Below are 24,382 nucleotides of genomic sequence, written 5' to 3'. Positions count from 1 at the left end.
AGGACCGCCCCTCCTATTCTGGGTTGTCATAAAAGTTCTGTTATCTTTTATTTAATAAAATGGCTGCTGTGGCCAATTAAATCCAACATATGTCTCCGTCTGCTGTTTTGAGTACGTTAGAAGTTTATTCTTTAGATTGTTAAGAGATCTGTTTAAGGGGGTTGGGGTAATTTTTTCCAGGTCACGGAACTCACGTATACCCTATGTCATGCATATTGAACTTTTCATGGAAACTGGTTCACTTTAAGGGGTTACAAAAAAAAACAATGACGCGTATATCTAGGATTTAATTTTGAAATAGTAATGATATTTCTTGACGTATTCCCTTAAAATGAAATTACAAAACAAATAATAAGCTAAGCATCCATTGATGAAAAGTGATCCTGAAAATGTCCTAAAAGCCAGAACAATTATTCTCTTTCGTAAGCACTTGAGGTATCACAGTTTGACTTTACATTGTGCCATAAAACGTCAGTGATATAATTCTTTAGATTTAGCAGATGAAATCTAAAGAAGTCAGGTTTTCTAAAGAATCAGATAAAGTCTCCTGCATGAATCATTGACCTGAGCGAAATATTAAAAAGTGCTTAAGATGTAGAGAAGACTGTGGTTGGCGTTGCTACATGCCTTTGAGGTTAAGACTAGACTCTTATGAACATATGACCACCCTGTATACAAAAGATTCTGTGGTTGGTCTCAGAACTCACATGTTTTAGAGAATCTGTGCATAAAGCAGGATCTGTCAAGCTTTGTTTATATTAGGTATTCTGATGCCTGGAATTTCGTTAGAACTGTTATAATACTATTTGTTGGAATATTTTACTTTGACATATGTGTCTACATACTTCCTAAAGTATCTCTGTATTTATGTCTGTGTCTCTTTCATATAGTATACTGCCTTTATTTTGACTGCCAGTCACAAATTGAAAATTTTCCTTTAAAATAAAAAGGTCTACTTTTGAAGATACTTTAATGGCTACAAAATCCCGGCACAATTTGCTGACCAGCAATGCATCTCTATGTATTAGCAGTGGATGAAATGGTCTGTAGCTCAAAAGAAGACACTTTCAGAAGCAATAGTTTTTATTTACAGGGAACTAATCGTGTAAAATAATGCTATTAACATGCAGATATAGGGTTAATCTGCAGGTTAGAAGCGTTCTGACACTGGGCGGGTCCCGCATTGAGATCCCCATGGCCGGGAGTAAATTAATTTTATTCGCCCTAGCAGGCTCACTTTATCAGTCATTGGAGTCCCTTTTAAAATTTCATATTTTTCCAGAGATGTAGGTATTTTTTATTTAGTGCAAATTTTTATGGTCTTTTTGAAAGGGGTGTGGCTCACTGGATTTTCTTTGGACATGTCTTTAGGCTGCTCTGAATTATTATGAGCACTAGTGATGAGCGAATATACTCATTACTCGAGATTTCCTGAGCACTCTCGGGTGTCTCCGAGTATTTTTTAGCGCTCGGAGATTTAGTTTTCATCGCCTCAGCTGAATGATTTAATTAAGGCTATTAGCCAGGCTAAGTACATGTGGGGGTTGCCTGGTTGCTTGGGAATCCCCACATGTAATCAAGCAGGCTAGTAGCTGTAAATCATTTAAATCATTCAGCTGCTGCGAAGAAAGCAAAATCTCCAAGCACTAAAAAAAACTCGGAGGACACCCGAGCGTGCTCGGGAAATCTCGAGTAACGAGTATATTCGCTCATCACTAATGAGCACCAACTCTTTGGACAATAAAAATTAACATTTAAAAAAAAACACATGTCTAGAGATAAAAACAAACATGCATAATATTAACCCCTTAGTGACTGAGCCAATTGTGGCCTTAATGACAAGGCCACATAAATATGACCAATGTCACTATGTGGTAATAACTGTGGAATGCTTCAGCGTATCCCAGCGATACTGAGATTGTGTTTTGCAAGACAAATTGTACTTTATGTTAGCAGTAAATTTAACTTGATATTCTTTATGTCTATTTGTGAAAATATCGGAATTTTGGTGAAAAGGTGGAAAAATTTGCAATTTTCACATTTTCAACTTGTACACCCTTAAAACGGTTAGTAATGATGAAAAACAAAAAATTACCATGACATTTCCCATGTGTCTAATTTACATCTGCACAATTTTTCAAAAGCTATTTTATTATGTTAGGATTTTAGAAGGGTTCAAAGATGAGCAACAATTTTTCATGTTTTCTAAGACATTTATAAAAAATTTTTCTTCAACCCCTATCCGACACTGGGCGTAATAGTACGCCTTTTGTCGGATCACCCTGTTTGGTGCGGGCTCCGGAGCTGAGCCCGCACCTTTATCGATGCATGACAGCTGATCTATACAGCTGATATGTGCCCACAACAGCTGCAAGTGGAATCACGATCCACCCATGGCTGTTTACCAGTTAAATGCCGCTGTCAATCTCTGACAGCGGCATTTAACTTGTGCTTACCGGAAGCTTGTCGCTGATCTTGCCATCGGTAACCCACGATCATGTGATGGGTCACCAATGGGTTGGCATGATAACCAGAGGTCTGCAGCAGACCTGTATGGTTGTCATTGCCAGAATGCTATGAGCGCCGTCCCATGGGCATATCAACTGAGAATTTCTGCTACACACAGGCGATCATTACTGAAGCTTCTAGTCACCATGGAGAATATTCTAGAAGCATGCAGAAAGTAAAAAAAAGGTTTTTAAACATATATAAAAAAATAAAAAAGTTCAAATCACCCCCCCTTAGCCCCATTCAAAATAAAACAATAATAAGAAAAAGCAAATGTACACATATTTGGTGTCACCGCATTCAGAATCGCACAATCTATCAAAAAAAAAGAGTATTAACCCGATCGCTAAATAACACCTAATAATATCCCCAATAAATGGCCATGAAGGGCAATATATGAAAACACCAAATAAACTATCTTCACAAAGACGCCAGTAGTAAAATACAACTTTTATTAATCAATAACAATTAAAAAGTCACATTGGTGAGAGAACACCTCAAACACAGAACAAAAGGTGGGTAGTCCAGAGAGGCTCCAAAATAAGAGTCAATACATAATGAATAACACGTTTCCAGACAAATGTCCATATGCAGTTAATCATGTACCTATGTATAATAATATACAGCAATTAGTGAGAAAGTGAACAATAAGTACAGCAAGGTATAGTTACCAGATAGGAGGTACATAGGTACATGATTAACTGCATATGGACATTTGTCTGGATACGTGTTATTCATTATGTATTGACTCTTATTTTGGAGCCTCTCTGGACTACCCACCTTTTGTTCTGTGTTTGAGGTGTTCTCTCACCAATGTGACTTTTTAATTGTTATTGATTAATAAAAGTTGTATTTTACTACTGGCCTCTTTGTGAAGATAGTTTCTTTGGTGTTTTCCGATCGCTAAATAGCGTAATGAGAAAAAAGTTCAAAACGCCAGAAATACCTTTTTTGGTCGCCGCTACTTTGCAATTAAATGCAATAACGATCAAAAGGTCATATCTACAATAAAAATGGTATCAATAAAAACATTAGCTCAGTGAGCAAAAAATAAGCCCTCACCCAGCCCCAGATAACAAAAAATAGAGACGCTACAGGTCTCATAAAATGGCCCCTTTCTCTACCAAAATTTTGGATTTTTTTTTTCACCACTTAAATAAAAAAGAACCTAGACATGTTTGGTGTCTGTGAACTCCTGATGATCTGGAGAATCATAATATCAGCTCAGTTTTAGCATATAGTGAACATGGTAAACAAAAAAAAACAACCCACCCCCCAAAAAAACGACTGTGAAAATGCACTTTTTTTTGCAACTGGAATTTTTTTCCCGTTGTACAGTACACAATATATTAAAACACAACGAACATGTCCACACGTGACCATATTAACAGAAAAAATAAAAATTATGGCTCTGGGAAGAAGCGGAGCAAAAATCAGAGGTTCAGGATCTGTTCCGATTTAAATGGACTTTGAGGGGCCTATATATTGGAGCGATATCTTAAAAATTCGACCCCTCAAACCCTTTAGGTGATACACAGGAATTAATGCACAGTGAAATAAGAAAAAAAAACACTGTAATTTTTGCTCTTAATTGTTGCTTTAGCCCTAATTTCACTTTCTCAAGGAAAATCAGGAGACAATTGAACACAATTTGATACCAAGTTTCTTCTCAGAGTGCTGATACCCCGCATGTGGTCAGAAACCTGTATTTGGACAAACAACAGATTTCAGAAGGGGTATAGTGAACATTTTGAACTTGCAGGTAAAACAGAATGTAATAACATTAGATCGTCATATTGCAAATTTTCATTCATTTCATGAAAATGTTGCTTTATCCCCAAATTTTCACTTTTGCAAATGGAAAAACAAAACACATTTTGATACCACTTTCATTTGAGTCAGAGATACCCCATATGTAGTCAAAAATTACTCTGTGGTCACATGGTAGGGGGCAGGACCTGAAAGGTAAGAAGCGACATTTGGCCTTTGGAATGTAAATTTGGCTGTAATAGATTGCAGATATCATGTCTCATTTGCAGTGCCTTTGAGGTACCAAAACAGCAGAAATCCCCACATGTGACCCCATTTTGGAAATTAGACCCATCAAGGAATTCATCTAGGGCTGTGTTGAGCATATTGAATAAAAAATACTTCACAGAACTTTTAAAAATATATATGTCAAAATTAAAATTAAGTTGTTGTTTCAGTCCTAAATTTACAGCTAACAAATGTATTTAGTAAAGGGTATTGAAATAACTATTTCACATAATCAACCTCTAAAATGTAACTTTAAATGTATTAAGGGTATTAAAATAATCCAAACAAAAATCCCACCAAGCATAATTAGTGAATAAAGTGCATCAAAAGAAGAAATGTACAATATATATATCAGTACAAAAATTCATTACAAGGACTCTTTCCCAAGTCAGTGTCTCCATTACGTGTGGAGACAGTTTTTGCTTGTACCAGAGACACTTACACACAGAGATAGACCTATTCAAGGGAATGTCTCTGTGCAAGTCAATGTATTTCCACACCGTGTGTCTGTGTGACTCACATAGACATGTCTATTTTTTATCGGCAGCACAGCCCGCAAAACGTCCCACACATGCACACAGATGACACACTGGGATGTCATCCGTGTGACCAGTCCTGGCACCTGAGAAGCAGTGTTACAGTAAGCACTATTCCCCGGTGCTGGGTGCTGAAGTCAGCTCACATCATTCTCCCCTGCTCTGCCGGCGATCAGCGTGAGCAGGGGAGAATGATGAGAGTTGTATTCAAGTGAGAACAATAACAGCAGGTGGTGGCTGATGGGACTATTACTCCCATCAGCCTACACCTGCTGCCGCTAATAACAGTGACAGCAGAAGCAGCTTATGGGAGTATTTCTCAACCGCCACCTGTGCTATAAGTAAATAAATGAAAAATAAAAGCATGGGTTCTCCAGTATTTTCTATAACCAGCCAGGCAAAACTCACAACTGGGAGCTGCAACCCACAGCTGTCAGCATTAGCAAGGCTGGTTATCAAGAATAGAGAGGTTTCCATGCTGTTTTTTTTATTATTTAAATAAATATTTTTTTTTTTAAATGGCGAGGCATCCCCCCATTTTTGACAACCAGCCTTGTTAAAACTGACAGCTGGGGGCTGGTATTCTCAGGCTGTAATGGGCCATTGATATTGACCCCCCAGCCTAAAAATAGCATCCCACAGCTGCCCAGAAAATGTGCATCTATTAGGTGCACCAACTCTGGCACTTTGCCCTGCTCTTCCCACTTGCCCTGTATTTGTGAGGTTGATGTCACCTATGTTTTGTCAGGTGACATCAAGCTCACAGCTTGGTAATCTATAAGATACCTATCAATTACTAATCCTATAGTTGTATTGTAAAGAAAGACATAGCCAGAATAAAGTATTTTATTAGAAATAAAACAAAGCACAGTTTTCCATTTTTATTTAAAAATAACAAACACAGTTATATTCACCTAACGCCTAATTCCACTGAATCCCTCATCTCCTGTAACAGCACGAAAATAAAAAAATAACCATATCCCTCACCTCTCTATCGTTCTGTCCTATGTCTGGACAGTGCCAAGATGCAACTGTCCAGGCTGAGAACCACTGGTGAATGAGCTCCTGCAAGTGCAACATCATTGACCAGCAGTGATATCATTGTGGCTAACACCGGTCAGTGAGACTGCGTTCCCAGCAGGTCTGAACTGCAGTGACCTCAGCACCGTGGGAAAAGTCAGTGATGAGGTCACCACAGTTCAAGCTCAGTGACTTCACCGCAGATCACAGTAAGAAAATTATAGCGCAGACAGCGGGTGAGGAATTCTCTCATTAGCCGCCGCCATCTGTCACTGTTATTAGCGGCAGCAGATGTAGCCTGATGGGAGTAATAGCCCCATCAGCCACCAACTGCTGTCATTGTTCTCACTTGAATAGAATGCTCATCATTTTTCCCCGCTATAGCTGATTACCGATAGAGCAGGGGAGAATAATGTAAAAAAGCAGGCCCTCCATGCATGTGTTTTGACTGTCACAAAGTTGTGACACATGCAGCTGCGGCGCCGAACAGCTGATTATCGGGAGTGCTCCAGGTATCCAGGTTACCAAGGCAGCTATTCGGTAAGTGCTGTAGCTATTCAGATAAGCTCTTATCCTAAGCTATTCGATCATCCCTAATTGAGATCCAACTCAGAGTCTCCACATTTCAAAAATTTGTTTGGAACATCAGTAACAGTAGCAACAGTAGGTACAGAAGCCACCACAAAGGTGGCATAGACTGCACTAACGCAAGATCAATGCATGACACTAAAAACGACACCATCGCCTAGTGTGCTCACACTGCCCAATCTGCGAATGGGGTGCAAAAGTCATTGACTTGTTAATTTTGCTGAAAGTCAGGAGTTCAACTCTTTCAGGTGACAGCCGGATGCCCTTATCCATCAGGACTCCACCGCAACACTGAAGACATGTTCTGAGTGAACGCTAGCTGCCGGGCATGACAAAACCTCAATGTCGTGACAGGTGAGCTTAAGTTCTATTTTTGAAGACCAAAATCCAAAAGTGCCCAAATTCCATCTGATGACATTAATATTGAACTCAGAAGCTCCTGCACCATCTTCTCCAGTCATTTACAGCATGTCAGACTTGCACTCTGTTCTGATGGTGCATGGGCTGGACTAAAGAATTTGTGAAATGACTCACAGAAATTGTTTATGAAATTCACACTGCTGCTACTAATGTTTCTGCAGTGACGCCTTGATGTTCCCAGTGTTGGAAGTCTAGAACTACGATGCACTGTGTTCCTCACTGCTGTCTTGGGGAAAACCACACTTAAGATCTTTTGATACTCCAGCATGCGCAAGTCTCTTTCCAGGGGGGCATCTGACAAAATTTACTCTTCTACCATGGATCTAACAGAGTGGAAACCCAGTAGTTAGCACTATTTCTGACCCTAAAAATATGGGCATCGTGTTGAAGATAGTACAGCAAGAAAGCACTCAATTGTAGGGCGTTTCCATGAGGTCCAAGTCCATAATGTGTTGGTGGCAGGGTAACACTCAAGGCTGCTTTCTCTGTTCTCTCCCATCAACCTTGGGACAACAGAGGGGGTCATTATCCATTTCATTACCTGACTGTTGAACGTCCATCACCTCTTCCTCCTTAATTTGTTCCTTGGCTCCTGCGCCTTCAATAACAGTTAGTCTGGTACCATGAGCCCCCCATCAGTCACTGTAATCCACTCTCTCATGGCACTTGCCTGTGAGACGACAGTCCGGAACTTAGAGATATTGTTATCCTTTCCGCACCCCCCTCTGATTTCACCTCTTCCTCTAGAACCACCACCTCCTCCCGCAGACAATTCAAAGTGTGCTCCACGATGTAGATGACCGGAATAGTGATGTTGATTATGGCATCATCAGCGCTAACCATCTTCGTAGCCATTTTGAAACTGTCTTTCATCTGTGCCCACTCTGCAAGCTTGATTTGTACCACATCCGAACTGGGTTGACTCAGGCTATGCAAAAGGACATACTGCACTGGGGCTCATTGCTGCTGCCACAGCAACATCTGCACAGTGGAATTTCACCTTGTTGGAACATCGCAAATCAAATGGTTAACCAGTAGACCGAAACACCTCTGCAGCAATGCAAGTGGATGATCTGTGGGGTGCAATAGTCGGTATTGAGAATACAGCGACCGTGCTTTCTGCAGCAGTGCATCCTGGCTGGGATAGTGGAGGAGAAATTTCTGTACCACCAACTTGAGGGCGTGAGCCATGCAAAGCATGTGTGTGAGATTGCCGCAGCATAGGGTCACCATCAGGTTTGTATCGTTATCACACACAGCCCTCGCTGACTCCAGGTTCATTGGAGACAGCCATTGCTTCAACTCTGCCTGGATAGCTGTCTACAGCTCTTGAGTTGTGTAACTGCGATCTCCAAGGCATATTAGTTTTAAAACTGCCTGATTGCAGTGAGCCCTGGCTGCGCTGTATGGAGGTGGGGGGATTCCCTCTGCACTATTGGAACAAGTGTCTCAGTAAGAGAGAGGTTGTGCGTGCAGGTGGCATCCCTAGAGGAGGTGGAGGACCCAGAAGCAATGGAGGAAGTGTTAAATACAGAGGTTTGTCCCACAAGTCTTGGGGACTTCAAGACTTGTGGAGCAGCCTCTTGACCGCCTGCCCACACAGTCACAAGAGTCACCCAGTGCCCAGTCAGCGAGATGTAATGCCCTTCCCATGTTTGCTCATCCATGTGTCAGTGTTGAAATGCACTCTGGCAGACATATTTTTGAGGGAACGGGTGATGTTGTCTGTGACATGTTGTTCTAGTGCAGGCACAACTTTCTTAGAGAAGTAATGGTGACTAGGCAACTGGTACTGGGGGACTGCGATGGCCATCAAGTTTCTGAAACCGACTGCAGCATTTCTGTAGCCAATAGATTGGAGATGGCAGAGTTCAAGCTCTTAGCTTTGGAATGTGTAGGAGGAAATATTTTTTTCTGTGACCATAACTGCGGGACCAAGGGCTGTGTAGGTTGAGCAAGATAAACTGCTGGACTGTGAGTGAGGCGCAAGTGTAGATATTATGGTGGATTGAGAAAAATGTGGTGTGCTTGGTGAAACAAAACAGCAGGCATATCCACTTCCATAACACGCTGACTGTAGGGAGTAAACAAGTGTAGTTTCTGCAGTCGAAGACCTGTATGAGAAAACTTGGCACGTGATGGAGGAGTAAGAAGCAGCAGATGTGGTTGATTGGATGGCTGGTGGTTGGCGAGTCCCACTAGTCCACAGTTTAGTACAGTGAGATTCCAAGATTAAGGCTTGTTGATTGCACAGTTCATGCATGTGGTAGTCAAATTATTGCAATTTTTCCTCTGCTGAGTTTTTTTTTTGCAAATTTGGCAGATGACTCGAGTTGAGTCATCCTTTGTGGTCTCAACAAAGGTGCAGGCTAGGCAACCTTTTCCACCCCTGTGAACTGCAGACTCAGGACTAATGTTGGCCACAGCCACAATCGTGGCTGAGGATGCAGTGCTTGTCGTGGTTGCATCGCTCCATGTCTGTGCATCAATCCACAACGTAACCTCCTCATCTTCCTCCTCCTCCAGGTCCTCTGCTGAGCAACTTAGCTGCATGCCTCTGGGTTCACACCAAGTGAATCTACAACCTCATTGTCATCTCCTTTGTTCTCCCACTCCTCTTCCCTGCCCTGACACCACTGTACAGTCTGTGTGCGCCTCTGGTATCTGTGTCTCATTGTGATCACCTCCACCCCCTGGGTTAATGTCTGGTGATGAGGGTTTGAATTCTGCTTGGACCCTACTTCGTTCGACCCCAGATCTAACTTGAAAATATTTTGGGCATCGGTGCAGATGCTTTTCCCTGTGGATTCTGTGAATCTTTGGAGATGACCTCTGATGCCTATGGAATAGAATGTCTGAACAGCCCTGCAGAATGGTCCATCTGTGATTCCCCACAGTCAGATGGGGGTTTGGAAATTTGTTATGTGGGGGGAAACAAGGGTGATTAAGGCACCAACTCTGAGGATTGTACTGCGTGTTATGTTAAGGTGGAGGAAGAGGAGGGACCATTTGATGCGCTTGCTATCTACTGAAGCACATGCTTTTTCTGACTCTCATACAGAACATGTACTGCTGTGCGGCTGCCCCAGAAAGGTAGTCAAGTAGCCGATCCAGTAACAGATGTTGCCAGTGGTCTTTGGATAGGATGAGACGTGTTTGTTCAGTTGAGCTTTCATTAACATTACCACCTAACCCATGTACACGAACACCAAGCCTATCCCACCCTTCACCACCTCCTCACTTTTTTCCAACTCATGCTGCATGTATCCTTACCCTCTTTCAACCTGTTGTTGCAAAACTTTAGACCCACACTTGTCAGTAAATGAACAATCACTATTTATTTTCTTAGTGAGCCTGGACAACACTCTTAGACCTAAAGATTTCAATGAGCAAATGGGGCCTCCAGATTCCTCACTGCAACACTGTTTTATCCCAAATGATTAGCATCAGCAAATAGGGCCCCTTGACTGCAACACAGTTTTAGCACAGTCTAGTTAGATGCTGGAAGATCGGTTTCACACAGGACAGGATCCAATCTAACTAACTTAGGCTAGTTTCACATTTGCGTTAGAATCCGCAGCGTTTAATCCGCAACCGCAAATGCAGGAAAAACCGCATGGAAACGCGTACAAAAGCAGCGTTTTTTATACGCCTAAGATAACGCATGCGGTTAAGAAAACGCGGCGTTTTCACGCTTTTCCATGCGTTTTGCATGCGTTTGCGTTTTTAGTGTGCATGATGGAAAATTTAACAGGAGAAAAATCTAGATAACCAGACAACACCAATGGGACTACAGTGGGCTTGTATTATGGGATATCTATATATAGACCCTTGGACTGCTGAAATCTTCACAGTTTGCTACTGTTAAGGTACCTTCACACTGAGCAACTTTTGAACGATAACGATAACGATCCGTGATGTTGCAGCGTCCTGGATAGCGAGATCGTTGTGTTTGACACACAGCAGCGATCAGGATCCTGCTGTGACATCGCTGGTCGGAGTTAGAAGGCCAGAACTTTATTTAGTCGCTGGATCACCCGCTGTCATCGCTGGATCGGCTTGTGTGACACCGATCCAGCCATGTGTTCACTGGTAACCAGGGTAAACATCGGGTTACTAAGCGCAGGGCCGCGCTTAGTAACCCGATGTTTACCCTGGTGGTTACCATTGTAAATGTAAAAAAAAAAAAACACAACATACTCACATTCCGGTGTCTGTCACGTCCACCGCCATCAGCTTCCCGCACTGACTGTGTCAGCGTCGGCCGGCCGTAAAGCAGAGCACAGCGGTGACGTCATGACGTCACCGCTGTGCTTTGCTTTACGGCCGGCTGTCGCTGACAGTCAGTGCGGGAAGGTGACGGCGGGGGACGTGACGGACACCGGAATGTGAGTATGTTGTGTTTTTTTTTTTTACATTTACAATGGTAACCAGGGTAAACATCGGGTTACTAAGCGCGGCCCTGCGCTTAGTAACCCGATGTTTACCCTGGTTACCCGGGGACTTCGGCATCGTTAGTCGCGAGAGAGCTGTCTGTGTGACAGCTCTCCAGTGACCACACAACGACTTACCAACGATCACGGCCAGGTCGTATCGCTGGTCGTGATCGTTGGTAAATCGTTTAGTGTAACGGTACCTTTACCTGTGTCATGATGGATCTTCGCATGGAGAGATTTTATTTCAACCTGGATTTGAGCATCAAGCTTTTTCTTGCCTGTGCGTTTGCTTGGGAGGAACAAAGAATTCAAGAAAGACAGAAGGACATGGAGTCGGCGTTTTTGGAGACACCCCATTATTGAACTCCGGGAGAGCCATGGAGCCTATTACACGCTATATGGCGAGCTTAATGCCAACCAGGACAAATTCCCAGAATATACTCGGATGTCTCAATACTCTTTTCGGGATTTGCTTGGTCGTGTCCAAGGAGCCATCCGGAGACAGGACACCCAGCTCTGTAGAGCGATTCCTGCAGAGGAACGTCTCCTGGTCACACTAAGGTATGTAATAATTCTAAACAAATGCCAGTTATAATTATTTTTGGTCTGCCATGTATTATTTGTATTTTTCTTTATGTCTTTAGCAGAACTCCACCATAAATGGAATTGATTGTAATTTTATTTTTTAATTTTATTTCAGATTTTTGGCAACCGGAGAGAGCTTATCATCCCTCCACTTTCTGTACCGGCTTGGAATTTCCACCCTGTTTGGAAAAGTTGAGGACACCTGCTGGGCTTTGTGGAATATTCTCTGGGATGAATTTATACCCATACCCACCGAGGAAATGTGGATGGAAATTGCAGAGAAATTCTGGAGTGTGTGTGATTTTCCCAACAGTTTGGGTGCGGTGGATGGAAAGCACAAACGCATTATCAAACCCGCCAGAACGGGATCTGAGTACTTTAACTACAAGAAATATTTTTCTGTTGTGCTCATGGCAATAGCAGATGTGGACTGTGACTTCATTGCCGTGGACATTGGAGCTTTTGGCCGTGGCAAGGACTCCCAGACTTTCAAGAACTCTGATATGGGCCGACGTGTGTATGGCAAAAATGTTAATTTTCCACGGCCACGACCTCTCCCCAACACTCAAGGCCCACCGATGCCATTTGTTATGGTTGGGGATGAGGCCTTTCAGATGTGTGAAAACCTACTGAAGCTATATTCCAGTCAGATCTTAAACCACACTAAAAGGATCTATAACTACAGACTGACCAGGGCCAGAAGAACAGTAGAGTGTACCTTTGGGATTCTAGTCTCAAAATGGCGCATTCTTGCAACAGCTATTAATCTAAAAATGGAGACAGTCGATGAGGTGGTCAAAGTCTGTGTGGTTCTCCACAATTACATAATGGCTAAGGAGCGACTGGATGAACCAGTTGCAATCCCATTGCCAGATTACCAGCATCACCCGCTGCGGTCAGCTGTTGAAGTTGGCTACATGCGGCACCAATTTGCTGCCTTTTTTGATTCTGATATTGGACGTGTGGCATGGCAAGACAAGTAAAATTTTATGTTGGGTTTGGGTCTGTACCAGTTATGTTTTAAATCTTACTAATATTTGCTGTTAATAAGCTATGTGTTTGATATCTTTACTGTGTCTCCTATGTATTTCCTCTAAAAACCACTTAGGTTGCTAGAGATAAGGTAGTTGACATCATTGTGTCCTGATTCTGTTCTGCAGTATCTATTGGACACAGACTGAAGAAACGATGGTGTTTAATATAAAACAGATCTATACTCATCAAGTCAGGTGTCAGAAATAATTAATTCACAATGCATAAATAACAGCCTCATGAATTCACTATTTCTGACACATGTCCCGGTGACTATAGATATGCCTTGTATGACCTCCATTGTCCCTTCACTTTGTGTGAAATAGATTACATACACAGAAGAGAAAATGGAGGTTATACAATGCAGTTCTATACTCACCAGGTCAGGTGTCATATATGTATTTTTTAAAAAAATGACCTGTTCAGTATAGTTATGCTTTGTATTACCGCCATTTTCTCTTCAGTGTGCGACACAAATTAATCATACTAAAGAGATTATGGAGAAAATACAAGTAATTTTGTTTTTTTTTGCCACCTCATAGCTCTATACTAAACACACAAAGGTGCGGTGTTCCACTTAATAACTACTGGAGTTATGAGTTGGCAAAAAAAATAAAGTGTGCAGCGTATTGTTTTATTAGGCGCACGGTGTGTGTTGCCGGTGGCGAAATACACAATTAACCAAACATTATTGGGGGCAAAAAACATTATTATTTATTTTTGAACTACAAACATATTTATTTAACTGCGCCTGCTTGGGGTAGAGTGTCGGAAAGGGGGGGCGTGAAGCTGTGAGGCCTGGCTAACTGTGGATGACGCAGCGGTGGAAGAAGGGGAAATTAAGGTACTGGGGTCTGGCAGTTCAGGGATTGTGCTTGACGCATGAGAGAACAGAGACGCACTGGAAGGGTGAGACAAACCGGACATTACTGACTCATTGGGAGGTGAGGGGGGAGGAATCAAGATAGTCCGCTGCTTTTTATTTTTTTTCCTCTCTTTGGGATCGACGTTGCAGTTTGGGGAGCCTACGGCTGCTGCTGCTGCATGGTGGTGGTGGGGAAGGCCATGCCAGGGGCTGACTGCTGCTGCTGCATGGTGGTGGTGGGGAAGGCCATGCCAGGGTCCATCTGCTGCTGCATAGTGGTGGCGCGGAAAGCCATTCCAGGGTCCGGGTGCTGCTGCTGCTGCATGCTGGTGGCAGTGGAGGAGGTCCAAGCAGGAGCAGCAGTTGTCATGGTGGTGGCGGTGGGCTGTCCTACAGCTCTCGGCATGGTGGTGGTGCTGTAGTGGTATCCGGCAGTGCTTGGAATGGAAGTGGCCATGAAGTGGTATGCAGCAGAGCTCAGCATTTAGGTCAAGTGTGACAGTGTAGGCACAGGTGGATATGTCGCCACTGTCTGCTGAAAATACCGACTCTGCTGCATAGCCTGCACGTAAGCAGCATTGCAGGCCTGCATGACACTAAGCTGGATATCAGGAGTAAGGTGTTTTCTGACATGCCCTGTTCAATTTGATTGAAAAAATGATGTGCTGGCCTCTGGAGGTCGGCTTTTACTTGGTCAAGGCTTTTGGTAACTTCCTGGATACGTGTATTCATATGGCTAATGGCAGTATCCAGTCTTTCACCCATCACCTTAAGTCCATCATGAAAATCTGAGCTCAAGTGCAGAAACTCGGGCATGAGTGACCTGTCCAAGGCCCTCTGCCACTGCCGGTAAGAGCCCAAAAAAAGGGGCAGAGACAGAGGACTGGAACAGGGGAACACCTGATGGACCAGCTTCCTGGTCTCCAGTCTGTGTGGCAGGCCCACTTGCTGCAGCGCTGCTGGATGGCTGGAACGGGTCGGTGGCTGTCTGATGAAGGACCGCTCCAGAACCAGGGCCAAGAGTGCTGCTCCATGTGCTGTGAAAAAAGAAGAAAAAAAATTAATACCAAACATTTACAAAAGTTAAACGCCAACTCCTGTGGAATAGAAACATACAGATTAAGGCAATACAACACAACCTAATACACCAAAAAATACTTACGTTCTCTGGGTAAGGACCGGTCTCAAAAATGCCAGGATGCGGTGGTATTTATATTTTTGGATCCTTGCTCCAGAACCACTAGGAACCCGGCTCTCTTGACGAAGGTCCTTGTTGAAGAGATCCTTCATCGACCGCCAACGTGTTTTGACTGTTGAAAAAACAAAAAAGAATGGTTAGACAATAGACTTTTGCCAGGATCACACAACTGTGTGTGATGAGAGAAACTCCTGAGAGTTTCTCTCATCACACACAGTTGTGTGATCACGGCCAAGGTCACTGCTGCATCACACTGCATTGCAATACTTACAAAATGCATTTCGGACCCGAGTCGGAGCGCTGTCCCAGCCATCCCACATCGATTTGGCCACCTCATTTCATAGCCGCCGGATTGTCACGTTGTCTGAGTGCTGCGGAACCCGGGTGTCCCACAATGGGACTCACTCATGGACCAGGGAGATAATGATGTCATTGTCAATGAGGTCCTCATCCCATTCTGGAACCTAAATAATAAATAAATACATTAATGTTGGAGACATTAACTGTTATGACCTGGTGGTTAAGAGGCCACACTGATATGACCTGGTGGCTAAAACGCAACATGGAGCGAGCTCTGAGAAGGTGGTATCTCTACTGACCGCAGTCCCTAATCCTTACAACACAACTAGAAATAGCCGTGGGATGTTCCTGACACTCCCTAGACACCTCGTCACAGCCTAAAGGTACCGTCACACTAAGCGACGCTGCAGCGATAGCGACAACGATCCGGATCGCTGCAGCATTGCTGTTTGGTTGCTGGAGAGCTGTCACACAGATGCCGGTAACCAGGGTAAACATTGGGTTACTAAGCGCAGGGCCGCGCTTAGTAACCCGATGTTTACCCTGGTTACCATCGTTAAAGTAAAAAAAACAACCACTACATACTTACCTACCGCTGTCTGTCCCCGGCGCTGGGCTTCTCTGCTCTGGCTGTGAGCACAGTGGCCGGAAAGCAGAGCGGTGACGTCACCGCTGTGCTTTCCGGCTGCCCTTCGCTCACAGCCAGAGCAGAGAAGCACAGCGCCGGGAACAGACAGCGGTAGGTAAGTATGTAGTGGTTGTTTTTTTTACTTTAACGATGGTAACCAGGGTAAACATCGGGTTACTAAGCGCGGCCCTGCGCTTAGTAACCCGATGTTTACCCTGGTTACCAGCGAAGACATCGCTGAATCGGCGTCACACACGCTGATTCAGCGATGTCAGCGGGAGATCCAGTGACGAAACAAAGTTCTGGACTTTCTTCCCCGACCAGCGATATCACAGCAGGGGCCTGATCGCTGCTGCCTGTAACACTGGACGATATCGCTAGCCAGGACGCTGCAACGTCACGGATCGCTAGCGATATCGTCTAGTGTGACGGTACCTTAAGATATAATTACCCCTAAAGAAGGAAATAGAAAGCTATCTTGCCTCAGAGAAACCCCCAAAAGGAAAGATAGCCCCCACAAATATTGACTGTGAAAGGAGAGGGAAATGACGAACACAGAAATGAAATTAGAATTCAGCAAAGGGGAGGCCAATACTAAACTAGATAGACAGAGAGCAAAGGATACTGTGCGGTCAGTATTAAAAGCTACAAAATCCACGCAGAGTTTACAAAAATGAACTCCACACCGACTCACGGTGTGGAGGGGCAAATCTGCTTTCCCAGAGCTTCCAGCTAGCCTAAAAAAGACATAGTGACAAGCTGGACAAAAGAGACAAAATGCAAAGCAAAAGTGTCCAAACAAATGGACAAACAAACTAGCAAAACTTATCTTTTGCAGACAAGGACTGGCTATATGAGAAATCCAAGGGAATAATCAAATCCAACCAAGAACATTGACAGCAGGCATGGACTAAAGCCCAGAGCAGGTTTAAATAACAAACCCAGGCAAGGCGATTAGTGAAGGCAGCTGCTACAGCTACCTAACGGAGCAGCAGTTCCACTCGAAACCACCAGAGGGAGCCCAAGGGCAGAACTCGCAAACACACCATTAGCAACCACAGGAGGGAGCTCCAGAACGGAACTCACAACAATTAACATAAGGAAGAGAAAGAAAACAGAGACAGAAAACTGGCATGAATATTGAAACACAAGAAAAGAAAGGAGTCAAGAAGAAAAAAGTAAAGAAAGAGGAAAGTAAAGAAATGAATATTCAAGAATAGTAAAGTGAGGATTCAGTAAACAGTCAGCTATGTATACGTACACGCTGCCGCCTTGCCACCCAACCGTGACTCCGCTGCTCCTGCTCAGCCTCTGCCGCAGTCGAAGAAGTGCTCTAAAAAAAGGGAAAAAAATTGTCATATGTGTAGATGAGACAGTGAATACTTACTATTCTGAGGAGGTGACTACTAACTTCACTGGCATGTTTGGCTTGTGCAGGCCCAGGCCGTTGCTCCTCAGAAGAAGAAGATGACATTCTGATGCATGCAGAAAGAAATAAATGGCAGAAATTGGTACATATAGAGACATAAAATAGAAAATAAAGACATTGGCTAGGATATACTCACATTGTTCAGTGTCTTGTTTGCCCCAAGGTTCTTGCCTTCGTCTGCTCTGCTTGTCTGTCTGCTGGGTAGTGATCTGGAAATTTCCACTCCCTCCCTTTATCACTTTGTATGTGGGGGTGGCTAATCAGTGTCTAGACATGTTTTCCTGTGGTGCCACGCATGCGTTCACAAACGTAAGCAAATGCATGTGCTTGCGAACGCATGAGTTCACATAGACAGCAATGCGTTTTTTTTCCACATGCATGCCGCTAACAACCCCATACATTTCTGGGCGGCAAATTGACGCCTCCAAAATTACTACATGCAGCATTTACCGCGCCAAACCGCAGACGACGAAACAACTCATGCGTTGTCAAACGTGGCAAAATGCAACTGATCGCAGACACATGCGTCCCCAATGTTAAATATAGGAATACACGACGCATGCGGAAAATTGCGGCACAAACGCTGCGGGCACAACCGCAAATGTGAAACCAGCCTAACAAGTTCACTTGCAGCAGAAACAGGAGCTGCCTCTCTGCACTATTACACTGAGAAAATGACGCCAACAAAACAACATGTACATAAATAAAGTGGACAGGGACATTTGACTTCGGCAGCCTATCACATAAGACCTTGTGTCATGATGTTGTCGATGGTTTCTGCACCCTGATTGGCTGCCGGTATGTGCACACATTAAATGATTGCAGAAAAAAACACTCTGATGCTCCTCTTGTCCACGTGGCAAAACTTCACCACACACTCTTGGGTCCAGGTGATGCATAAATTTATTAGGATCAAGTCCGTAAAACAAGGGAGGAAAAATTATAATGCAAAGTGACTATAAAACATTTGTAGAAGTTTTAACTAATCCAAGGTCTTAATCATTACTTCATTGCTTATTGAGGTTTTGAGCATTGGGATACAGAAACCACAGTTCAGGGTAAAATAAAAGAATTGCCGGACAGTCATCAATGCTGAATGTGGCATGAGGAGTGCTTGGTAACAGTCAGGAGTGGGAGCGCCACAGTTATCAGGATACCAAGCACTTCTCATCCCATACCCAGCATTGACGACTGTCCAGCAATTCTTCCATGCTACCCTAACTGGGGTTTTTGTATCCCATTGCTCAAAACCTCAATAAACAATGATGTAATGATTAAGACCCAGGATGGGTCGAAACATCTACAGATGTTTAATAGTCACTTTGCATTATAGTTTTTCCTCTGTTGTTTCATGGACTTGATCCTAATAAATGTATGCATCACCTGAACCCAAGAGTGTGCACTCAAGTTTTACTATGTATGCCAGCAGCAGCAGTCAGGCGCAGGAGCGCCGCAGTTACCAGGATGTAAAGCACTCCTCATCTCATACCCAACATTGACGACTGTCCAGCAATTCTTTTATGCTACCCTGAACTGAGGTTTCCATATCTCATTGCTCAAAACCTCAATAAACAATGTATTGATTAAGACCAAGGGTGCGTAGAAACATCTACAAATGTTTAATAACAATAACAACAAAAAACTGACTGACACATCCAAACTAGTCTGAATAGGTGCATACCAGAAGTAGCTACCTAGACAGCCTGAATACATGTGGGGATTCCCTAACAAACAGGCTATCCCCACATGCATTCAAGCTGTCTAGCAGCTGCAAATCATGTAGCTGCGGGAACACAAACATAAAACATGAGCACGCCCCAGATACTGGGAGAACACCCAAGCAAGCTCAGAAATCTCGAGAAACGAGCACACTCACTCATCACTAGAAACAATGAATGAGGCGCTTTGCACAAAATTTGGCCAAATAATATCTGCCCATCAACCAAGGTGGTCTCATAAGACTGATGGGTCCCTAACCAATGTGAATATTTTTCTTAGGTAGATGTCTGAATTCCTGTGTGAATGTGGACCTTTCTCTCAGCAAAGCCTGCATTTATCGGTAGGTAGGAATCTGCTATAATTAAAATCATCACATGGTGAAGGGCAGAGTGCACAGTCAGTAAGCTAACATAGAAACAACAGAAAACTGACTGGCACATCCAAACTAGTCTGAATAGGTGCATTCCGGAAGTAGCTATCTCTATATGCAATGCACAAAAAAAGGTTGCACTCTATTGTGCTAAAGCATGTCAATGTGAAATATATGAATGTATGAATAGTAATATGACTTTTGAATAGTTGGAAAAATGAATGAGACGCTTTGCACGAAATTTGGCCAAATAATGTCTGCCCATCAACCAATGTCAAACTGGTCACATAAGACTGATGGGTCCCTAACCAATGTGAATGCCTCTCTTAGGCTGATGTCTGAATTCCTGAGACCACCTTGACGTTGGTTGATGGGCAGACATTATTTGGACACATTTAACCAAATATTCCTAATATTTAAAAGTCATATTGCTATTCATATATTCATGCATTTCACATTGACATGCTTTAGCACGATAGAGTGCAACCTTTTTTATATTGTATATGGAGGTAGCTACTCCAGGTATGCACCTATTCAGACCAATTTGAATGTGCCAGAATTGGACTCTGTTTTGCTGGTGCAGGAGCTGGTCTAAAAAATGTGTCAAAGGAATCACAAAAATTGCTTCTGCCACTTATACTTCTGCTTCTGCTAATATTTTGGCATCGAAAAATTGATGTGCCTGAGGTTGGATGTCTAGAGCTGCGATGCACACTGTGTGATTACTGCTGTCTTGGGAAAAACCTCTCTTAAGGTTGTGTAAAAGCGTATTTCAATACTCCAGCATTTGTGGGTCTCTTTCAGTGCAGGAAGCATCTGGCAAAATTTACTCTAGTAATGTACTCATATGTCGGGCTCTACCATGAGGTCCAAGCCCATGCTGTGTTGATGGCTGATGCTTGTTTCCTCCGTCTTCTCCCGCTAACCATGAACAACAGAGAGAGGATGATTATCGTCTTCATCTCCTGACAGTTGCCCACTAGTGATGAGCGAGTATGCTTGTTAATTGAATTTCTCCGAGCATGCTCGGGTGTCTCCGAGTATTTCGGAGTGCTTGGAGATTTAAGTTGTGTCGATGCAGCTGTATGATTTGCAGCTACTATACAGCTTGAACACATGTACCTTCTCCTAGTGTATCCTCACCCATCCCCTGAAGACTATGAGCCGTCGCGGGCATGGTCCTCTCTCTTCCTGTACATGTGTGTGCCTTGTTTTACTCATGTTTATTGTACTTGTCTATATTTGCCCCGTTCACATGTAAAGCACCATGGAATAAATGGCACTATAAAAATGTACAATAATAATAATAATAATACTAATTGCCTGTTTATGGGGATCGCTCATCAGTGATCACTATTGCTCACCCTTCAACTCTTCCTCCTTCATTTGTTCCTCGTCTCTTGCACCTTCACTAACAGTTTCTCATGCACCTGCCTGTGTGACAACAGTCTGGAACTTTGAGACAATGTTATCCCTTCTGCATCCTCCTCTGCTTCCTCCTCTTCCTCTTGGACCACCACCTCCTCCCACAGGCTAGTCAAAGTCTGCTCCAGCATGTAGATGTCTGGAATAGTGATGCTGATGACGGCATCCTCAGCGGTAACCTTCTTAGTAGCCATTTTGAAAATGTGCAGAAGAGTGCAGAGGTATTTCACCTGTGCCCACTCCATAAATGTGATATGTTCCACATCCGTACTGCATTGGCCCAGGATATACGACATGACCTATTGCGTCAGAGCTCATTGCTGCTGACAGAGTCGCTGCAACATGTGAAGAGTGGAGCTCTCTGATGCCAGAAGTGTATCTGCTGCTTCTGAGGAGTTTGGGTTTCTGGTTCCATATCCTCTGCTATGTGGAGCTTGGCTGCAAAGATTGGAGCTAAGTATCGTTGTTTCTTTCCTTTCTGTCTTGTGCTTGTCACTACCCCTTTGTTGAGATCATTTGCAGTGGTGAGGCTAGCGGCCAGTGCACTAACCAGGGTATTGTGAGGTGACAGCTGGGGATTGATCACGTGATGGCCGTGGGAGGAAAGACAAGCATAGGACTTTAGGGGAGATTAGGGATAGGGACAGGTTGGAGTTAGATTGTGCCCCATTCCTCGCTCCCTACTGTTAGGGACTTCCTCTCCCTTTTTCCATCCCATTGTTTGTGTGCCATCCGCCAGACTTTCCCATCCCAAGCACGACAAAATCTCTATCGATGCAAGTCGATGACCTAAGGGTGCTAATGGCAGAAGTGAGCACACAGCTTCCGTGTTTTCTGCAGCAGCTCACCCAGGCCAGGATAGGGGTGGAGAAAGCATACCACCTGGTTGAGGACGTGAGAAATGCAAGATACATGTGTGAGCTTGCCTCAGCATAGGGCTGCCACGAGGTTCGCACCATTAACAGACATGGCCTTCCCTGAATCCAGGTTCAGCGGAGACAGCCATTGCTCAAACTCGGCATGGAGAGCTGTCCACAACTCTCCAGTTGACTATGATCTCCAAGGCATATCAATTTTAACTCTGCCTGATTGTGTGAACCCTGACTTTGCAAAATGGAGGTGGTGGGGATTAGCTTTGCACTGTTGGAATCCTTGTCTCATTAAGGCAGAGGTTAAAGGTGCAGGTGGAGGCCCTAGAAGAGGTAGAGAAGTAGGCAGTAGCTAAGGAGGAAGTGTGAAATACAGAAGTTTGTCCGATAAGCCTTGGAGATTCAAAAACTTGTAGAGCAGCCCCTTCCCCGCGTGCCCCCACAACCACCAGAGTCACTCAGTGCCCTGTCAGCGAGATGTAACGCCCTTGGCCATGCTTACTCGTCTAAGTGTCAGTGGTGAAATGCACCCTGGCAGACATAGATTTAGTCAAGGAATGGGTGATGTTGTTGGTGTAGAGCAGGCACAGCTTTCTTAGAGAAGTAATGGTTACTGGGCAACTAGTCCTGGGGAAATGCGACGGCCATCAGTTTTCAGAAACCGTCTGTATCTGCCAGATGGAAAGGCAGCATTTCCGTGGCCAATACATTGGAGATGATGGAGTACAAGCTCTTAATGTTGTAATGTGTAGGAGGAAACAATCTTTTATGTAACCACAACTGCATGACCATGGACTGGTTGCAGTGCTGAGAAAGGGTGGAGTACGGTGAACTAGACAAACTCATGGACAGTGAGTGATTGATAAAGAGGTGTGCTCATTCCCTGAGATTGGTCAAAAACAGCAGGTATGTCCAATTCCATTACAGCTGACATGCTCTCACTCAGCCTGAAGGTTCTGTGGTCGGAGATCTGCATGACAATACTTAGCACGGTAACAGAGGAGGAGGAAGAAGCAACAGATGCGGTTGGTGGGGTGGTTGTTGAGGTCTACATTTTAGTGCAGTGGGATCGCCAGAGTAATGCATGTTGATTGCGCATGTGAAGGTTCATGCATGTAGTAGTCAAATTATTGCACTTTATCCTCTACTCATTTTTTTCTTGAAAAGTTGGCAGATTATGCATGTTGGCTCATCCTTTATGGTGTCAAAATAGGCCCCAGCTAGACAATCTTTGCCGCCCCTGCGAGCTGCAGACCCACAAACGCTGCTGGCCACAGTGTTAATCGTGCCTGCATCACTTCATCTCTGTGCCATATAGCATCTCAGGATGCTGATTGGACCCTACTTCGTCCTTCCCCAGATCCAAGCTAAAAAAATTTGGGGGCATCGATGCAGATGATATCTTCCTCTTCACTCTCTGAAGCTTTGGAGAACACTTATGGCATACAATGTGTGAAGAGCTCTGCAGACTCACCCATCTGTGGTTCCCCACAGTCAGTTTGGAGTTTGGAAATTTGTTACACAAGGGGATACAAGGATAATTAGAGTGCCAACTCTGAGGATTGTATTGCGTGTGATGTTATCGTGGAGGAAGAGGAGAGGCAACTTGTTGCAGCTCTTGCCATTCACTAGAGCACATGCTCATTCTGACCCTGTTCAACAGTAAATTTTTATGGTTGTTTGAACAAATCCACAATATGTCAATGTTTCTTGCAGTGTGCTGCGTTTTCTGTGCATATTTTTCCCATAGACTTTTATTAGATGCGGAAAATCTGTAAAAAATATCAATTATATTTTGGCAAAACCAGACACCAGAAAGTGTCAAAAATGAAACATGACATACCAAAAAGGGACAAAAAATGTAACGTACATAAACACAAGAAAAATGCATGTAAAAACACACGTTAAAAGATGGAGTGAAAAAACGCAAGTAGCTTAATTTACATAATAGCTACAAAAATGATGCAGAAAATCTGCATCATCAGAAACTCACCAAAAGCTTATTCTGGGAACTTAGCCTAAAGAGAAAAAAATCAAAATGTCAAAATTGTTGTTTCTGTTTTGCCACAACGCCAGAAAAAAGTTGAAGGAGAAGTGGCCAAAGTTTGATAACTACTAGTGTTGAGCCACCTCCCTAGTGTTCGGGTTCGGATCGTCGAACAGGGAGGTGTTCGCCGAACTGTTCGTTGAACGTTCGACGAACACCATCGAACCCCATTGAAACCAATGGCAGGCAAACACAAACACATACAAACACATGGAAAACACATAGAAAACACCTTAAAAGGTGTCCAAAAGCTGACAAACTGCTCAGAAGACACAACAAACATGTAAAAGTCACAACTACATATAGTCATTCGAAAAGAAAAGAGATGGAGGAGTAAAAGGAGGAGGAGACACAGTTATAGGCATGTCAT

General features: G+C 43.7%; 1 long non-coding RNA gene across 1 annotated transcript in view; it reads left to right on the top strand.

The window, feature by feature from the left end:
- Positions 1 to 24,382, top strand: part of LOC138674052 (uncharacterized) — a 71,779-nt gene that overhangs the window by 16,682 nt on the left and 30,715 nt on the right. The window contains exon 2 of the long non-coding RNA XR_011320451.1: positions 6,938 to 7,043. This is a non-coding gene — a long non-coding RNA (uncharacterized lncRNA). The remainder of the gene's footprint in view (positions 1 to 6,937; positions 7,044 to 24,382) is intronic.

This window comes from Ranitomeya imitator, chromosome 4 (assembly GCF_032444005.1).
Source record: "Ranitomeya imitator isolate aRanImi1 chromosome 4, aRanImi1.pri, whole genome shotgun sequence".
NCBI classification, from domain to species: Eukaryota; Metazoa; Chordata; class Amphibia; order Anura; family Dendrobatidae; genus Ranitomeya; species Ranitomeya imitator.
The sequence above is the reverse complement of the archived record's forward strand: the minus strand, read 5'-3'. Positions and strand labels throughout refer to the sequence as shown.